We start from the raw sequence: 20,180 nt of genomic DNA, 5'->3' as shown, positions 1-20,180 counted from the left end.
TTTTCTCCGTTGAGGATAATATTGGCTCTGGGCTTATCATAGATGGCTTTTATCATGTTGAGGTATGTTCCTTCTATTCCAAGGACTTCAAGGGCCTTAAACATAAATGGGTGTTGAACTTTGTCGAAAGCCTTCTCCGCATCTATCGAAATGATTATGTGGTTTTTATTCTTCTAGAAACGACAAACTTTTAAGTGCTACCTATGCAACTTGAGGCCACAGTAGTGTTTATAGGAAGGGAAACATTTTAAAGTATCTGAACTAGATTTTATATAAATATGGATAACACTACCTGACTCAGTGTAACAGCATATTAACATCATTAAGATATTTAAAAACTTGATTTTGTGATAATTAAGAGAACTCCAGAAAAGGGGGGAACCCAATAACTAGAGTGAGAGACATGTTTATGTGAAAAATGGGGTCACTTGAAGCTTTGTTAACTGTTGGAACAGGGCCTGTTCATATCTACCTAGCACATTCTTACCAAATAGATTTACCATCTCAATTCCCCAGAGGTAAAGAGGGTCTCAGGCTGGATTAGAAATCACAAGCCTCTATTTTTGAACTGACATAGAGAAATCACAGCTGTTCCCTAGTACATCGCATTAATTTTAGCAGTAATGCAAGCAGTATTAGCCTGAGTTGACCCACAAAGGCATAGAATCACTCAGAACAAAATTCTCAGTATTCCCAATTTAATCTGATCCCCAACTCAGAGACATATCATCCTTGTTTCTATCAACACTGTAAATACAATAGTGAACAGAAAAATTCAGATTCTATGGCTTTATTTTTCTTCTTCAAGTCTTCTGTAAAAGCTACTACTAAATTAATTTTCCAAGAACTCTTCTCTGAAACAGTCATTTTTCTACATGAAATAAAAATAAAAGTAAATAAGAAAATTAAACAGGAATCCTATTTGGATCTTGAGATAATGAGTATAACATAGATGGGAAAATGGATTAAAGGGAAGAAAATCTTGGGGACAGGGAAAATGGTGGAAGACACTTGCTCCGAGCCCTGAAGGCATATTAAGAAACTGAGTTACATTTAATGGTGAGATTGTGGGAAGAATTAAAATGACACTTAAGAGCTAAATGAATCACTTATAGAAGAAAAGGAAGAAATGATTTCCAGTTTTCTAATCTGATATAATTGATAGATTATGATGATGATGTGTAAAACAGAGACATTGATTCAAGTCAAGTCCAATGGACATGTCACACGTTCAATGAGTTGTTTAGGAATTTAATCAAATGCATCTTTTATTATATGCAGATTGCATGAAATTGAATATATGACTTAGTCTTTTTGTTTTTCAGAAAAAAGAGGAAACATATATGTATATATGACTTTTAGGACAGTTTTAAAATTTAAAAAAGCCCAAGCAGTACCCAGCATATAGCATATGCTCTGCAAATAAAATTAGTGAGATGATTGTTTCTAGGCTGAGAAGACATGCTAACAGCTAAAAATACATGTCTAACTTTCAAGAGAGGTATGAAAACTTGGGGTGTGAATTCACTGGTGATACAATAGGAAGATAGAATCATCCAGGAATTGAAGAGCACATAACTGAGGATAGTAATTGATAAAACATCAACATTTAAGAAGTGGATTAAGAATAAGAAAGGTATTCTAATTTTAAAGGTAGTAAGAAAGTCAAGCTTCCAAAGTAGAGTTGCCATAAAGGATGATGTGGGCAACTGTGTCTATGCTAATCAAGCATATCTTCCTCAGGTCATAATATATGCAGCAACTCAAAAGATCATTTGTTAAGAAAACATTTTCTCAGCACAAATATCATTCATACTGCTAACACATACCTCTGTGACAGGAGTCTCAAGGCAACAGCGAGTAATGTACTACCATACCCTCCTACAGAGGGACAGAGCCTGATAAAGTAGTTAGGAGACTGCTAATCAGACTTTTATCTGATACAATGCTTTTTCTTCAAAATCTAGATTTAATAACTTGTTACAGTTTACTGGAGCATTTTGTGAAAGGAAAAATTTTCACGAAGGCTGAAAATAGTAGGAAAATAGCTATCAGAGAGGACTTTAAAGCTTCTGCTCACTGTGGAAGAAGTCCAGAAGAATATGGAAATATGTTAAATACATTGGGGTTGTTAAAGGGAAGTATATAGATTGTGTCTAATCAAATTGCCTTAGAGGCCTTTAACTCATTTATAGAAAGCTAAGGGAGCAATAAAGTGGACACTAGTTTTGTCTCAGAATAGAGTACAATTTTCAAAAAGAGATCACAACTTACTAGAACTGCTGTAGGAAGACTGTCTAGGATATTCTAACCCTGGTCTCATCTAAAATAACCTGTTTAGCCCATCTAAATGTCTTTCCCATGAAGTCTTTCTGATCTGCTAATTTAAAATGAGTACCTTTTGTGCTAGACCCCACCACAAATTTGCATACATCTCAAACTACATTCAACATGCTTATATAGTTATTAGGGATTCATAGAAAAGAAAAATCCTTGAGAGTAAATCTGTACTTCACGATGCCCTCCCCTTTTGTCTTTCTTTTTTAAATTTATTTATGTATTTATTTATTCATATTATTCATTCATTCATTTTTGCTATGTGCCACAGCTCCCAGGTCTTTGATTTCTTCACATGAGTAAAATTTGGTGACATCACGAACATAATTCATCAGCCATGCTATGATTATCCTCACAAAACTGTTATAAAAATAAGCCCCTTTTTTGATAACTGAAGTATCATTGCATGATAATGTTATATGTTGCAGGTATCCATCATTGAGCTATAGATATTAAGTTCACTACTAAAAATCCAAACTTTTGTGTAGAATTTTGTAATCAGTAGAGAATTATTTTATACTTGTTAAATGGATTATAGACATAAAATATGTTAATTCCTTTTATTAGAAAGACTTTTTAAATCTCTTAGAGAAGTTTGTTGTTTGAAGCCTATAACAATCCTAAAATAACAAATAATGGCCTTTTTGTTTCTTAACCAAAAGGTCTCCAATATTATATGGTATCACCAATGGGTTCTCTAGTCTATTGCCTTATTGCATAAAGATATGCTAGTTAATATTTACATATTACTTAAGAAGGCTGATCAAAAGAAAAGTAATCAACAGAAATATTGATTTTTAAATATTCCACATTGACTTTTACTAAATATAAGCTGTGTAAACATATTTTCTGTCTTTCTTCACTGTGATAAAAATAAGGACCTTGACATCTAAATGCAAACCTATACATTTATTTCCATTTCCTATCTCCTTCCATTCTACTTGGCATTGCTTTTGAATGCTCCCTGTTTTCACAATTTATTGTAGTTTTCTTCTGGCTCCTGACATGTGTTGTAGACTCTGACAATTTTATACACTGCTTACAAAGGAGATGAATGTTTTTCTGAAGATGTCACTGTTTGTAGTTAAATAAGCCACTTTTCAGGATAAGATTTTTTCTTATATTTACTCAGAGGTTTCTATTCTTTTCCCTTATGATTTGATAATAGTCCTGCTATTCTAACTCTTCAGTGAAATCATGTTTAGTACACAATTTTAGATATTTGCAGCATGCACTGTTCTTCATATGAGAAGAGATTAGCTTTTTAATAATAGCTTCTTTTGAATGAGGAAAGGATTTCTACAATAGAGACAAAAACCACATGGGGAAATGTAATCAATGTTGGTTGTGTGGACATTAATAATTTCTTTGTTCTGAAGGTTTTTGCAGTTTTGGGTTAGAATGATAAAGGAGCTGCCACCACTGTCCAAGCATTATTTCATTCAAGGCAAAAGCATTTGATGATTATCCAGGGTATTTCTTGATACCTTTTAAGAATTCATTTTTAGCAGACCTCTCCCAATTGGGAATATCTTCCACAAAGATTTATAATTGCTATGCAGGCTGGTGTATTAAAAAAAAAAAAAAACTATTGAAATCTGAGGCAGTCTTAGTTGGAACCCTGTGTTACCTTAACCATTGTTTCATTCTCTGCATCTTTAGTTCCTTTATCTGTTACTTGAGGAGGGTAAACATGTAAGTTAAGATGTGTGTGACATATCAACTAGTGCCTTGCCTATAAATTGACTCAATATAAATTGTCTTTGTTCTTAGAGTTGCTTTGTGCAGTTAAAAACATGCTACAAATGGGGCCCTCCCCAGTGGCACAGCAGGTTAAAGCACAGTACTAAAAAGCTAAAGCCACTTTAGCATGAGTTCGATCCCCACCCCTAGGTGACCCACATGGTGTGGAAGACCTCTCCTGACCTGCCCGCTGCTCCCCTCAGCAGTTTACTTTGTTGATCTGCCTGTTCTGCTGCCTACTCTGTCACTGGTGAATCATCTCAGCGCCCCTGCACCTCTGATATGTTCTGTAAGCATAAATAAATCGTTAAAAAAAAAAGATGCTACAAATAATGTAGATTGTATATGTACTAGATTAAATAATTTTTTTAAAATGTGTGGAAAAAAAATCCAGAGATCAGAAAGGCTCCTAGTATAGGATATCAGGGTTTCTAATCAAATTCTCCATGATTCCTTTTTTCTGCAATCCTCCTCATGATGGCATTGTCGAATGCCAACTCCTTCATAGTTTCAATATGGCTACACAGACACAGGGCAACTCATTTCCTCCATCACAAATTGCCTGAGTGATACAGTATTTGAGCCATGGCCTACCAGACTGTTCCTTTGATGTAATTAAAAAATAAGTTTTGGGTTTTTTTTTTTTACTATCAAATAACAACCTTGTGTAATTAAGTAAGTGTTTCTCATTTATAATTAAACACTAAGAGCCACAGACTTTCTAGAACAACTGCTAAATCAGTAGAGAGCTGGAAACAGAACACAAGTTTGCAAAAGCCAAGTATTGTGATGATAGCATGATCATTCAGATTTATCACCAGGATGAGAAAGGGCATGAAGGAGAAAGAGAAAGAAGGAGGGACAAGGAAGTTCTGTGTATGCCCAATGCTAAATCAGCATTTATCAGTGAAAATCAACATGTGTATATACTACATTAACTTCACTGCTAAAGTCCAAATCTGCTGTATGCTATTTTGCAATTAACAGAGCATTATTTTCACTTTGTAAATGTATTACAGGCATTAGACATGTTAATTATTTTATTGGAAACATTTCCAAAGTCTTTATGTATAATACATGCATGCATGCATGCATATACATATTTGAATATATACATATGTATTTAGTATCAGTTTTAATAAAATCACTTCTGAGGCCTTAAATTATGTTCTAGTTCCCTGTATCTTTTGCTTAAGTAGTTGACCCACCTAGGTTAAATATTCTTTGATTATTTAGGCTTAGTTTATTTCTGAGCTATTTTTCCAAATGCTATTTGATTAATTTATTTTCACCTGCCTGACAAAATGATCTGTGACTAAAAAGTTCCCTAGATTTAAGTTGATCTGGGCCTTGTATACAGTACCTTGGTCAGTTTTCACAATTTCACCAAATGACTTTTTGAATCCAGTTTTCTTGTCTCCATTCATCTCATTAGTGTTTCATACTAGTAAAACACTAAGGCAAATTCCATAAGCCTGGATGTATTTTATAGTCTCTGAGAGTCTAGTTAGGATGATGATTGGATTAGTGATTTACCTAAGGTCACTGACAAGTATGTCTCAAGATAAATTTTATACCAGTCCCTGAAAAAGGGAAAATGTTTTATAAACATCTTTCAGGATTCTGATGGTTTTCTGAGCAGACACCCAGGCACAGGCCACAGAGTCCTTCCTTGAGGAATCAATCTATTTTGTAAATGTAACAAGAATACCCTAAGTAAAACCACCATCATTCCCTACCCTTTCTAGTCTTACCTGGAAGGATGCCAATGCCACTTTGCCTCCTTTTGCTTTAATTATCAGGGAAATCATTCAGGTTTGAGCCAACTATCAATCTGTACCATTTGGATAACACTGGAAATTACACAGTTAGTGCTACTTAAAGAGTTAATCATAAGTGATATCCCCCTGCCATGGCTGAAAAGTTCTCTAAAATATACCCAAGCCATGATGAAAATGGAAGGCAGGGCCCTGACCTTTGCATCAAAAATGGACCTCCCATAGTAGGAGTCTATTAAGAAGTTCTAACCAACAACCTCTGTCATTTGAAGAAACTCCACATTTAGTCATCCATCCAGAGTGGCAGATTAGATAATTTTAATTAAGGCAAGACACCAAGTCTGAACAACCTCAACCCAAGAGTATCATAAGGCTTGTGCCCAGATCATTTTCATTTTAAAATCCATGGGTATTTAGGACTAACTTAAACCTAACTCCATAGTTTTGCATTTGGGTACATCTCCTTCAGTACTTTCTACTGAAGTACAGAATCCTCAGCATTCCAAATTGAGCTACTGAAAATATTTGCAAAGAACAAAGTAAGTAAATGTCTGAACACTTAAATTTATCAGAGAAAGAAAAGGTTAAGTAGAACGCTTCCGCAACTCTGTATTTATCTTAAAAGAATTTATTTTTAAAGGTTTATTTATATGTACACACAGAACTGGGGTATAGGCCAGAAGCTCAGGGGTGGCGAGAGGCTTCACCAGAGACATAGTGGGGAGCAGAACAGGCAGATCGACAAAGTACACTGCTGAGGGGAGCAGCGGGTGGGTCAGGAGAGGTCTGCCATGCCATGTGGTCAGGCGGGAATCGAACTCATGCAGAAGTGACTTTAGCTTCTCAGTGCAGTGCTTTAACCCACTGTGCCACCAGGGAGAGCCTTAAAAGAATTTTTTTTAAGATTTTTAACCACTGGAGGTGCAAGGGGTCAAGTTTCAGCACTCTCAAGCTACAGGCTGCCACTGCAGTATGAGTTCAATCCCTAGCCAGGGAGGTGACCCATGTGGTACAGCAGACCTCTCTTGTCTTGCTGGATGCTCCCCTCAACAGTCTATTTAAGTAGATCAGCCTGTTCTGCTCCCTACCCAGCACCTGTGGTCTTCACCCCAGCTCTTAATCCTCTCACACCCAGCACCTGTGGTCTTCACCCCAGCTCTTATATGCATAAATAAATAAACCTTTTTTAAAAAGTAATTTAAATTTATTATACAAAGGACTAAAAACGCCACACATGAAAACTAATGTCCAGTGAAATTTTACATTGGTACCTAGGATAGGTTTGAAGAATTAGAAAATTTATGTTTTTAGCCTGCTTTACCTTTACAGCATATTTTTCAGTTCAATTAATTGTATAGGTATATTTAACCTAAAAATGAACCATTGGAAATTATAGAATATTGAAGAAATATGAAATCATAGATCTTAGTAAAATAAGCTCTACAGATATATAATAAGCAAAATTTATGAGTATTAGCAAAACAAAATGCATACTTTTACTCTCTTTTGCAAACTAAGAAATCCCTACTAATCTTCCAGTGTTTCTTCATCACAAAACCCCTACTTTAGATAAATGTATTCCTCCATTAGACCTTAGCTGAGTTCTAAGCTTTTCCATTTTCAGATATCTTGATGCTATGCAATCCCCACTCTCTTTTGATACAATGAGTTGACTTTTTCCTAAGCTTGTCTCTATGGAGGGCTATGGAAAAAAGAAAGAAAGAAATCTTATATAGAAAAGACATACATTCATTCAGTAACTATTTAACATTAAGAAATGGTAATAGGAAAAAGAAATCAAAGTAGAATGAAGGATTAATTCATCACAGAAGACCAATAGTGACACACGAAGATGAGGCGTTGTGAGTGATTCCAGGCAAGGCTGTCCTCCATGCAAACACATTTGTAGCAGCCAAGTTGGGTGCAATGGCTGTTGCTCATTACAGCAAGAGAGAACACATATTATCAAAATTTGGGGTTTTCACAAAGTGAGTGTTAAGATTTAAGATAGCATTTGGAATTGGGTTAAATGCCTTTGAGGCAAGCATGGAAATGGGCCTTTCCTCTGGATTACATTGCTAGAAACTGGGGCTGACTCTAAATATGGTCACCTACCCCAGAAGGAGGAAAGACAGAATAGGTAACGCTGTAGCTAGGAAAGAAGTAACAATCCAGTAAATACTCTTAATACTTAATACTCTGGGTGGTGAATATTTAATCACTTTTGATTTTGACAATTTTTTTAAATCTTTTTAGATATGATTATGGGTTGGTCTTGTTTTACTTTGAATCCATCACATTCAAAATGTAACTTTGTCTGATGTTGATAATCTTTTAAATTGTTTCTGTTGCTGGAGAATTCTAGGACTTATCTGTGAGAAGCAGACCTTAGCAACACCAAGGCCTGAATGACTCCAGCAGACCCACACATCAGGTGCTGTTTTCCCCTTTCGTAGGAGATACATTTATACTAGGATAAGGAAAAGTGCAAGGAAAAATAGGTATTTTTGTTATTACTGAACAGATATTACATACCAGGCTCTAAGCTTTATGTGCATGAATTAATACTCACAAGAACTCAATAGATTTAGTACTATTTAAGATACATGCTACCATGGAGGAAAATAAGGCTTAGAATAATAAAGCTATACCCTTAAATTATAGCCTTTAAAAAGTAGGAGTCAGAATCCTAGACCTATCTGATTTTATAGCCACTATACTTAATCACTCTTTATAAAGGAAATTGGGCATAAATGCAATGTAAGTGGATTAAAAGATAAGTTTCTCCACTAAACTATAAGATACAGGAAGGCAGAAATATATCACATTTTTATTTCTGATTTTTTCCAGATCAACCAGGTCAGTGACTTGCCTAAAATGGAGCTTCATAGATAATGAATGCTCGTAAATGGTTGCTAGATAAACTGATGGATGGAATCAAAAGTTCACACTTGTTCAGGGTTATGATTGTTTCATATACATTCACTCAGTGTCCAAGAAAGTAAGAAGTCTTAAAATGTCAGTGACAATTACTGATCATATCCACATGCATTCACAGACAGAAACATTGCATGTAAATCATATTATTTAGTACAATTATGACAATAGGGTTCATAGATTTAGGTTAATCCTTGATCATATAACTTAAATTGGTGGAATGAATCAAAAAATTTTATTGATCTACTAAAGGTATCTATTTGATAAACTTCAGAAGCCATATTAAAATCCAAGTGTTTGGAAACATTGTGAAACACTTGTTCCATATTCTGTTTCAGTAATATGAAATGTGTGTATTATATTGGGAAATGCTTTGCAAATGCTTTTAGAACCACTGCCCCACTACAGATCTGGACCCAGCACCCTACTTCAATAAGTAAAATCAAGGTCATTTAAGTTAGTTAATGAGGTCCTCACACATAGTCTTCATGCATTTCTCTCATCTATCCTTACTAGATGAAACACCTACATATTTACACAAGTTTACAAAACCAAAAGAGGTTAGGCATTGTGTTGCACCCTTTTTAAACTAGACTTCAAATAACATAATCATCAATTTAATGGGTGTTTTTTTCTCCTCTGGACATGATTTTTGTAGATTGTATGTGACCTTCAGTAAAGCAATAGTCATGGCCTCAATCCATTACTGCAAATAATAGCCATATTTATCAGGCTGAGGGGTTTAATGTAGCATAATTTGCCACCAAAAGAAAAAACATTAAAAAGGAGCTATTCACTCATATTTATTATTAACGAAAGGTTGGTCTATGGAATTTCATAGCCAGGTCATATGCCTTTAAACAAACAAGACAGAGGAAGAGAACATTCTGTTGACAGGTAAATGTGAATCAATCTAGTTTCATTCAAAGGAAAATAATCAAGCTCTTTTCAAATAATATAAAATGCAAAATGATTGCCTGTTGTAGAGGAGGGGGCCTTATCAGCTTCTCTTCTCAGAGAAATGATTGCAATATTCTAACTGGAAGAACGTATGCTGCACTTTATCTTGCGACTTCTCTGCACTCTCCAATATCTTTTAACAGGTGATTTTCTGTAGTTTCTCTTCTCTTTTTTCCTCCTCCGGTGTAAATTAGGTTCTCCAAATCTACATCTAGCCTTCAGTTTTCATATCAGTCTTGCAAAAAAGGATGCTTATAATGTTATTGGTTCTGAAGTGTCTTTAAGTGGTGAGCTCTGGCTCCGGGTAGATATTTAGCACATTCTATTTGTTTCATTATTTGTCTCATCATCTTAATCAAAGCCCCCTGAGACTGAGTCTTTTGTAGTAACAATCAAGAATAAAGGGAAATTATGAATTGCTGCTTCCACAGAAAATGAAGCATGTATCAGAAATTCCTGGTGGGATTGAAACAGGGTAGACTACAAACACATGAAAACAATCATATGTAACTATGAAAACATGTTTAATAGCTGAAATCCTGTCTCTCAAGTTGGTTATTAGCCTAACAGAAGCAGTATCTCTCTTTGGGGGCCCAATCTTTACATATTGTCCAAGAATTGCTAATGGAAGATTTTCAGCATATGAATTAGTTTTTATACAAGAGCTTGCATTCTTATTTTATCCTAACTACTTTATAATTTTCTCTTATATATATATTTTTTGTTTCATCCTTACTATATTATATTTAGCATGAGCTTTCTTCTTTACAGAATAGATGCTGCCCCGGATTCCTAATATTGAGTAGCTATGGGGAAAGTGTAGGTGTTAAACTGTCATTTTTAGATTCAGATGATTCAGACTGGAACCTGAAAGTTCCAGTCTCATGCTGTCCTGCCCTCCTTTGATCATGTTTTGATAAATTTTTCAGAGATAGTACAAGAATTGGGTTATAACTTAAGTGAGTTCAGCTTATGTTGGGGCAACATGAAAGTGGTCTAATACAATGCATGTGTCTCCTTCGTGTACAAATCAAATTTTCTGTTATCTATAAAAATCAAAGAGGTCTAAAATACCCATCCAAAATACCTTATATCTTAAGTAGTGTACACTGTTATATATTTCAATATATCTCATTAACATATAGAAATCCTTGTTCACATTTATATATGATTGGCATAAGCAATTGTTTCAAAAGTATGGATTTGATCTTATATGACTGATTTCATATATCCATTCATAAGGTATAGCCGTACTACAGTGCTGCAGTGAATATAGAATTATATATAAATGTTGCCTGTAGCCTCAGATTTGGACAAAATCAGGCAAATCTGATATAATGTTAAATGGGTTTGCCCTGTTTGTATTCTTAGATATGAAACACTCCCAAATATTTTATCTATTGCTGTATAGCACACTATCCCAAATATAGCAGCTTTCAATAGCAAAATTTAAAATTATCTCATAGCTTTGGTGAGTCATGTATGAATGTGGTGTCCTGGGTGTCTGGCAACAATCAATCACTTTGCAGGACAGTTTGTTAGAAGCAAGTCTAATAAACATGTGCATGAAATCACACATGTGCATGAAAGCCAGGAGAGGAGACTATTTCAGTTTCATTTCAGAAACTGTATGCAGACCTCCCTGGTGGTGCAAGAGATTAAGTCTCAGCACTATAAGGCCATTGGCAGCCACTGCAGTGTGAGCTTGATGCCCTGCCAGGTAGCTGACCCTGATGAGTGCAGCAGACCTCTCCTCCCTCACCTTCTTCTCCCCTTAGTAGTGTATTTCAGTCATTCTACCTGTTCTGCAAACCCCTCCCCCACACCCCACTCTGTCTCTGGTTAATCCTTTGCATTTAACTACTGTGTTAGCCTGATCAAGTAGCTATCCACCTAGACTTACTCACTGGTGAAATGAGGAGGTTTAATTAGTTGTTGTCCAAGGCCTTTTCCAACTATAAAATTGTATGATTATTCCTGGCTCTAGAGGATTTTTTTTCCAAAAGTACTTTCTATGGGATAATTATAAAATAATTACCTTATAAAGCAATCATTTACTAAAACTGTTCACTAAATACCTCGGGGAAATTCCCATATTTGAAAGTAGAATGGTATTCCCACATTTTCCGAAACACAGTATGTTCAAATTTGATCACAAAAAGAAGATATAGTTCAGAACAGACTGATATGAAATAATTCTTCATGCCAAACATTGACATTTTCATTTTTAATCTACAAACCTAGACATTTCTAATGATACTCATTCTAATGATTTCTAATGATTGTGTGTGTATGTGTTTGGTCTGTTTGTAAAAAGACCAAGCCCTGCCCTCCCAAACACGCAATTTATTTTGCACAAAAATTCTGTTGCCAGATTGATTTGTACCCTTATAATTCCACAGCATATCATAAAATTCATCCAGCTTTACAATCTTCCCTGGATTCTCTTACTTTCAGGGAAAACTATTGGCAGTGACATTCAAGTCTCCACCATTCACAAATATTAGTTCTTACCAGTCAACTAAATCCAGCAGCAGGAATATTTCCTTTTCCTCAACTTTCAAAGTAAATCTACTGACAAAGTATTGCCAAAGATGTCATGCAATAGGAACTGTATAATTCAGGTGAGTATAATTGCTACAGCCACTTAGAAACAAATTTGGCATTATCTACTGAACTTGAACATGTGCATACCAGATGCTCCAGCAATTCCACTTCCATCCTATAAAACATGTGTACCAAAAAATATCTAAGAAGGTTATTTAGTATGGCTTTGGAATTTCTCTAAACGGGAAATAACCCAATGTCCATCAACAATAGAAAAGGTGTATAAAGTGTTGTTCATTCACATGATATTTGCCAAACTACAAATTACATGCAATCAGTAAGCATATATTGTAAGAAGTGAGGATCAAAGTAATATGTAACATATGAACACATGTGTGTAATGTTCAAGGTAGTTCTGAACTGTAGGGTTTAAAATCAACCCCCCGTTTGTTTACTTTTTTTTTTAAGATTTATTTATTCATACAGAACTGGGGTACAGGCCAGAAGTGTGGTGTGGTAAGAGGCTTCATCAGAGACAGAGTGGGGAGCTGAACAAACAGATGAATGAAGTACACTGCTGAGGGGATCAGCAGGTGGGTCAGGAGAGGTCTGCCGGGCGCCATGAGGGTCACCTCCAGGGTGGGGATCAAACTCATGCTGAAGTGACTTTAGCTTCTTGGTGCTGTACTTTAACCGGCTGCACCACCACAGAGGGCCTTGTCTGTTAACTTTTGATGAAGGAGAAATGGTGTTGGGAAGCAGGATAAGATTTCAGTAGCACTAGAAATATCTTTTGACCTACTCACAGTTACCCTGGCATTTGCTTTTGTATGATTCATTGTTTATGCACTTGTTTCTCGGTACCACCACATACATTAAATTTAAACAAATCATAGCTCAAAAATTATTTGGGCTTCTAAGAAATCCTGCTTTTCATTTAAGGGACCTGTGAAAACACACACACAGTCCAGTCAACCCTCCAACCTCATTATTTAATGCTGAGACAGTTGATTCCACAGTTAGCATTCCTTGCCATATGTGATGCAAATTCCTTCACTACAGTAATCATCATCATCATTGTAGAATATTTCCCTAAATTTATATGTTAAATTGTGATTAAAGATAGGATTTGTTTTTATACAGTTAACACAGCTCCAAAGAACTTGATATATTAAAATACATATGTTGTAGAAAATATATGTATTAGAAAAAAAAAAAAAGGAGAGGTAGAGAAGGAAAGAAATGTCATGTCATGTAGGGTAGCTAACAGTTTTCACTAAATAAAGTTTATAAACATAGTCCCTTCCTCATCTATTCTAACTTTACACTGGCCACATGCACACAAAAGAGAAACTTGACAATTGTGTGTGCTAAGTACCTCTAGGTGTTTCAGATGATGTTTTTTTCCTGGCTCTGTGGTACCTATTGTTGCTTTTCTAGTATAAACTTGAATCTATGAAAATGTGAGAGTAATAACTATAGAAAAACATGTGCAAATAATTCTAAATAAAAGAAATGAAAGCTCCTAATGAAGTTTCTCTAACATTAAATTAGAAACTACTTTAAAGGAACACATTCGTTGTGCCAGTGTAGGATGTTGTAAAATGACATACTAGTTTAACAATCAGGATTTGGTTTTGGTTCTTTAAAATCAGGTTAGCAGCAGAATAAAATTGATGGGCAGATATTTTTATAATTTAATTAGAGTTGTAAAAAACATCACACAAGGAAATAATTAAGTGCCAGATTTTTCTATAAAATTCCTTTTTTTAGTTTCAATTTTTTTTAATTTATTTATTTTTGCATACAGAACTGGGGTACAGGCCAGAGGCTCAGGGGCGGTGAGAGGCTTCACCAGAGACAGAGTGGGGAGCAGAACAGGCAGATCAACGAAGTGCACTGCTGAGGGGAGCAGCGGGCGGGTCAGGAGAGGTCTGCCACGCCATGTGGTCACCTCCGGGGCAGGCGGGGATCGAACTCATGTGGAAGCGGCTTTAGATTCTCAGTGCTGTGCTTTAACTCGCTGCGCCACCAGGGAGGGCCAGTTTCAAATTTTTTTAATTAAAATATGTCTATTACATATGAAAGAGGCATGAGTCATTAATGGATCTTGGGATTTGCACATAAAGCAGAATGGATGTGATAGTACAGAGATAAAAATTATAGGGTGGAACTGCAATGTATTCACATTTTTTTTCCTAATGGATCAGAATGTAAATATACAAGATTTGGCTCTAATGTCATATCAAAATAAAATAATGATTTTTTTTCTTATTTGTAAAACACACAAAATGGATCGCTTTATAAGCTATTTGTTACTTCTATAGGGAAAAACTGGGTTATGATCAAAGTAACGGAAACCTTCAAAAATTTCATATTGCCATTTTCCATGAACATCTGTAAATACTAATAACAGCACCAGGCCAGATTACACATCACCAGAGACAGTCCCACCACTGAAAGTTACTGATGTTACCTCTTCCAACTTTCTCAGCCACAACAAATAGTCAAAACTTTGGCAGATATCTTGAAAGTGAAAAAACCCATACCATTACAACAGCTCTCTCCTAGTTTCTTTTATGCTCTCACCCACAACAGGCATGCCTAGTGATCTGGAATGTACTTTTTTAGCTAAATCAATTGCCAAAACTCCATTTTCCCCCCTTATGAGAATTTATGACCCATGTTTCTTTTTCTAATCTTTCAAAAACAGAACAGACTTGAGACTTTTGAATAATTTGCACCTTGTCCACAATACAAAGCCCACTTAATCAAAACATGAAGCATGACTTAGAGAGAATTGAACTTTTTAAAATTTACCTGATGCTAAATACTTTAACAGATCAATAGGTCCCTAGTTTGATATATGTTTCTCAAGAGAGAAAGGTAGTTTTGTGATGGTCTAAAACTAGAAGAGTTGTTTTCAAATCCATAAAAATGATAGGAAATGCTTTTGACTGTTATAGCCAATGGGCATTAGCCTAACTCTGCTGTTACAATTGCTTTACCAAAGTAAACTATATATTAGCATTGACTGAGTTATGCAAAATCTATTAAAACTACCATAAAATCTAAACTAAAGCTGCCATTTAGCAGTAATCTAAATGACTTGTGAGACAGAGCTGGAGGGTTTTATTTCAGACTGAAAGGCAATTGTAAAAAGCATTTTTGTGCTTTAGGGAGGAAGGGAATGCTGACTGTCACCTCTGCATTTTCCTTACTTGTATAGAATGGAAAATAAAATTGATATGGCCCTACACCAAGTTCTGCCAAAAAGAACTAAATTCAAGCAAGTGAATGATAGTAAAGGACAGATGGATGAGATTTAGGAAGGGACCTTTTGAAAGTGTTTTCCAACAGGTGGTTTGCCAAAAAGTAGTCAGTTCACATAGTACTGGTGACTGTAGGTGAAGGAAAGATGTGTCAGCATTGAATACATGGTGCCATGCTGACAGAGACTGCTTGTCAGATGTCTCTATTTTTTACCTGAACTTCAAAAGCTATTTCATTGTACTATGAGAAGAGCAGAGGTCTTGGGTTCTGTGATTGGTTATTGTTTTGAAAAGGAAAGAAAATTACCTTTCATTTTCTTTCTATTGGTGTTAAATCCCCGGTAGAGGTTGGAAGGACTTCCCAAATCATTGTAACTTCAGCAAGGAGATTGTGAGTTTGTAACTTCTGACTAAGCTTCCCAACTGCTCTCAATGTCTTATAAAAAAAAAAAAAAAAGCCCTGCAAATAGAAGCCTAAAGACAACAGTTTTTCAAAAATTTTCAATGTTTCCATTCACTTTGAAGCCTAAGCAAAATCAGACCTTATCTTTAAGTATTTACCAAAAGGTGTTTTGAAGTCTCTGCTAAATAAAGCCTTTAATTTACCCTAGCCCCAAAGGAATATCTGTATTTAGAATAATAATCCCTATGAAATTTTCCTGGTAATTTTTATTATTTATATGCAACTTATTTTCAAAAATAGACAGGACCATCTGATGACATATACTGTTTCAGAGGCTCAACTGGAATTTGGAGCAAGAGGAAATCAGTCATGCTAGGAATCTTCTAGTTTATGAGCTAATGGGTAGATCACACAAACTGAATACTCACTGTTTGGATAGGCTAAATGCAGTAACAGACACTCAAGTTTTAATGGCAAAAAGAACTGAAGATTAATTCTCATTTACATAAAATTTTAGTGCCAATAGATGTTCCAAGTCAGAGTAGGATGTGGCTGATTATCTATATGGCAATGTAGTTCCAACAGAATTTTTCTAAAAACTGTAACTGGAGGAGTAAACTATTTTCATTGTATGAATTTTTTTCATACATGTCCACAGGGATCAACCTGTGAATAGAGGGCCATGTATGAGATGACTATAAAATCAGCTCTGATAGTGCCATGAGCTAATCCATCTATATTCAATTGTGAAAAACTGAGTCACATGTTCACATATACCTGATACATCTTTGTAAAATTAAGAAAGAGAAATAGTTTGGTTAACATCTGGCCAGTTTGTGTAGCCAAGACTGTGGACTCCTATGAGTTGGATACTTGCTGGTCACTCATGGGCAACAATGACCTACTTGCTATCTACAAATCACAGCAAAGAATCCCTGGACTACCTACAGGGTATAGCTCATGTCATAAGGCAAGACCAGGCACACCTAGGCCGCTGTTGACCTGATTATGTGACTATCTCCATGGTGGTCTCAGGATAAAATCTGCTCGTGATAATGTCAGATATTTTGCTGGCACAAATGTCTCTTGACATATGGTCATAATGGTCCTTTCCCTGTCACTCCTTTCCCTGTCCCCCATTCCTATCACACTCTCCAAGCTTTATTTCTCATACCTTAGTTACATGATCAGCTTTTACTAGCCTGTATGTTTTTAATAAATGGCACAAGAACTTCTCGTGTAGCAGAACATTACCTGCAAATCTGCTCCATGACTGTTGTGTCCCTCATAGCATTCCTTTCCCAAATCCACAGCAAAGTTCCTGTGGCAAAAAAGGGAAAGTGGTAAAATGTGAACAGAGCTGCTGGAGCATCTATGGAGATACATCTAACTGAAACCTGCACAGACAGGATATTAAGGAAGGTTTTCTGCATGATATGGCAACTATCCAAGAATCTGAAGGAAGAGTAAGTGTTCGTTTGATAAACAGTTGAAAAGAAAGTGGTCTAGAAGGAAGCACTAGTTCCATAAAGAAGAAAGAATGGGTTTTTGAAATGAATTATGTAATTTTAAGAAACAACAAACTGAGGCGTTTAATAGTCTTGATAAAATACCTCTTATAAGGAAACAATTTAGCGATTTTATGCTATACATGATAGTCTTAGTACAAAATTTTAATGATATATTCATTATAACGTGGAAAGAAGAAATTTCCGGGTTTTGTGTTTTGTTTTGTTTTGTTTTGTTTTTGTCATTTTATTATTTCAACTGAAGTTTGTAACACTTAAAACTGGTATCTTCTCATTAACCCTCTGAATTTCCTCCTTCTTTTTCTCATTCCCTCATTAAAAAAAATTAAAAAATGAATGAAATAAGGTATTTTGAGGAAAATTTAGGATTTAAAAGTTTTTTTTTTCTTATTTCTATCTTTCTAACTAGGTTTTGAACATCTCGAGGCCAGGGACTGTGTCTGAATATACTGACAGTTGTTAACACTGGTAAGTGTACAACTTAGCTTATTAAAAATCCTGCATTTCTTGGGTCTTAGTGCCTTATATATAAGTGGTACTCAGCAAATAATTAGCTTGGAGAGAATGGTGCATGGATGGAGAGATAAACTATTCAGACATTTATATTCTTTTCACCAGTTGTTATTCTTACAAAACATATTAAAATTATGTTGTCCTTTACTCTGACCAGTTTTTCTTTCATATATAACAATATGGCCCCAAAAATGGAAAATGTAGGAAATGATCTGTCATGGAAGGATTTATGTTGCAGTTCTGAATCTTGGATTATGTTGGTTATGAGCCTGTAGGAAATTTAACAACAGGTTAAAGTTTTGAATCAGAGTGGCAGATGCCTATAGATTTAAATGTCGATTGAATTTAGCTGCTACAGCTATAAAATGATTAGCCCTTGGCAGTGGTCTGGCCTACATAATTTATTTTGGTGCCTCTAAAAGCTACCAAGCTATTTATTGTTAATAGAGGAATAAAGTGAAAAACAAATTAGAAAATAGATTAGCAAAATTTTAAACAGCTAATCTTTGGCAAATAATCATAATCATCAAATAATACCTTCAGTTCTTTGTCAGCAAAAGTTTTGTTTTTAACACAGCTTTGTTACCTTAAATATCCTCTATCAAATATAAACAATCCATCTGTTATACTTTTTGATAAAAGCCTCCACTAAGTATATTTTTCTTGCCTATTTTTAATTAGTGTGCTTTTAATTTAAAAATGATCATTTTTAAATAATGCCTGTGCTTTTTCTGTAGGATATTTGCTTTATTATTTCACCCTTTAAAATTATTACCTAGTATAAACCCGTGATTGAATTATAAATTCAAATACTTTTAATTGCTGTGTCTAAATGTAAATTTGATAATGTTCACAAAGTTTAAAGGTTTTCAGCATTTCATATAGACTCATCTAAACATTTTGCATTCCTTACATAAAGGAAAGAATGCTACTTATTATTTTGATTTTAGGAATGATAATTCATAAGACTCTAAGACAACAGAAGATAGATGGATAGACATATAGCTAGAAAGATGAGTACACATCAGATATAAAAGAAATACTGGTATCTTTCAGAAAGCAAAAATATCATTGAAGTAAAAGAAGATTAAAGTTAAATCTTATTTTAAGGTGGAGACAAGAAAGATAGAGACAATAGCAGTATATTTTAGGCTGTTAACCTTTTTCCATTTAGTTCCTCATTTGTTCTTTCCTATATTATTATTTAGCTCACCTGATTCATAAATGTTTCTTGTATACCCTTGGTCAAAATAACACTGTCAACTTCTGAACTTTTGTATCTTTTTTCTTGATTCTTATGATAGCACCAGTTATGTATTATGATTCAGAAATTTGTATAGAATCAGTTCCTATTTTCTGAGTACATTATGTTGCAGAGTTCAATGGAAAACCAGTTGCTTGGGAATGCAAAGTGATTATTCCCATTGAAGTAGTAGTACAAGTGATGTTCTTATTTTCATTTTGGTTCTATTTCTGTGTGATCCAGCCCCCAATAGAAATATTTCAAATACACTGCTTTTTATGACATGACTTCTTCAGGACAAATCAATTGTATTTTATGGGACAAATTGTATGGATTCTAAAACTGACTTGCCTGTGTCTTCTGCTGCTGACTAGCTGTTTAAAATGAAGCAAATTCAAAGTTTGTGTGTTTGTGATTTCTCATCTTTAAAACCATGTTCCTAGCAATAAATACTTTCACTGGCCATTATAAAGGTTAATTAAGATTGTATATGAAAATTGCTTTAGAATAATACCTGACATATTAGAGGATATGTAGTCTTTAAGTGGAGCATTATTTTCATTTTTGAACTTATCTGTTCACATAAAGACATGCTTGAGTGGAAATATGCAGTGCTTTCTAGAGTTCTAGAAACAGGATACTAGAATATAGGATAGTCTTTCACAATCAGAAAGAACATAACTACCAGTTGTGTAAAATGCAAAACAGATGCTTTCTCTGGGTACATGTATTTTCAAAACAGGAACAACAGGAGAAAAATATTATAACTGTTTAATTACATCATAAATAAAATGGAGTTAAGTAAATTATGATGATTACTATTTATTGAGCCCTAAGGAAAAGCAAAGCATAAAGAGAAGGGCTTTACATGAAATCCTCACCCCTGTAAGATACATGAAGAATCTAGTGGTCTAGGCT

The 20,180-nt window shown here is 34.9% G+C and overlaps 1 protein-coding gene across 3 annotated transcripts in view; it reads left to right on the top strand.

Annotated features, from left to right (window-relative positions):
• The window catches only part of PTPRD (protein tyrosine phosphatase, receptor type, D), a 1,952,036-nt gene that overhangs the window by 1,183,809 nt on the left and 748,047 nt on the right, over positions 1 to 20,180 (top strand). For all 3 annotated transcript variants that reach the window (XM_012721366.1, XM_004677659.2, XM_004677657.2), the window contains one exon: positions 17,916 to 17,974. The gene's annotated coding sequence lies outside the window, so the exon portion shown is untranslated. The remainder of the gene's footprint in view (positions 1 to 17,915; positions 17,975 to 20,180) is intronic.

This window comes from Condylura cristata, unplaced genomic scaffold (assembly GCF_000260355.1).
Source record: "Condylura cristata isolate star-nosed mole 26May11 unplaced genomic scaffold, ConCri1.0 scaffold00006, whole genome shotgun sequence".
Lineage (NCBI taxonomy): Eukaryota > Metazoa > Chordata > Mammalia > Eulipotyphla > Talpidae > Condylura > Condylura cristata.
Note: the sequence above shows the minus strand (reverse complement) of the source record. Positions and strands in the feature narration are given on the sequence as shown.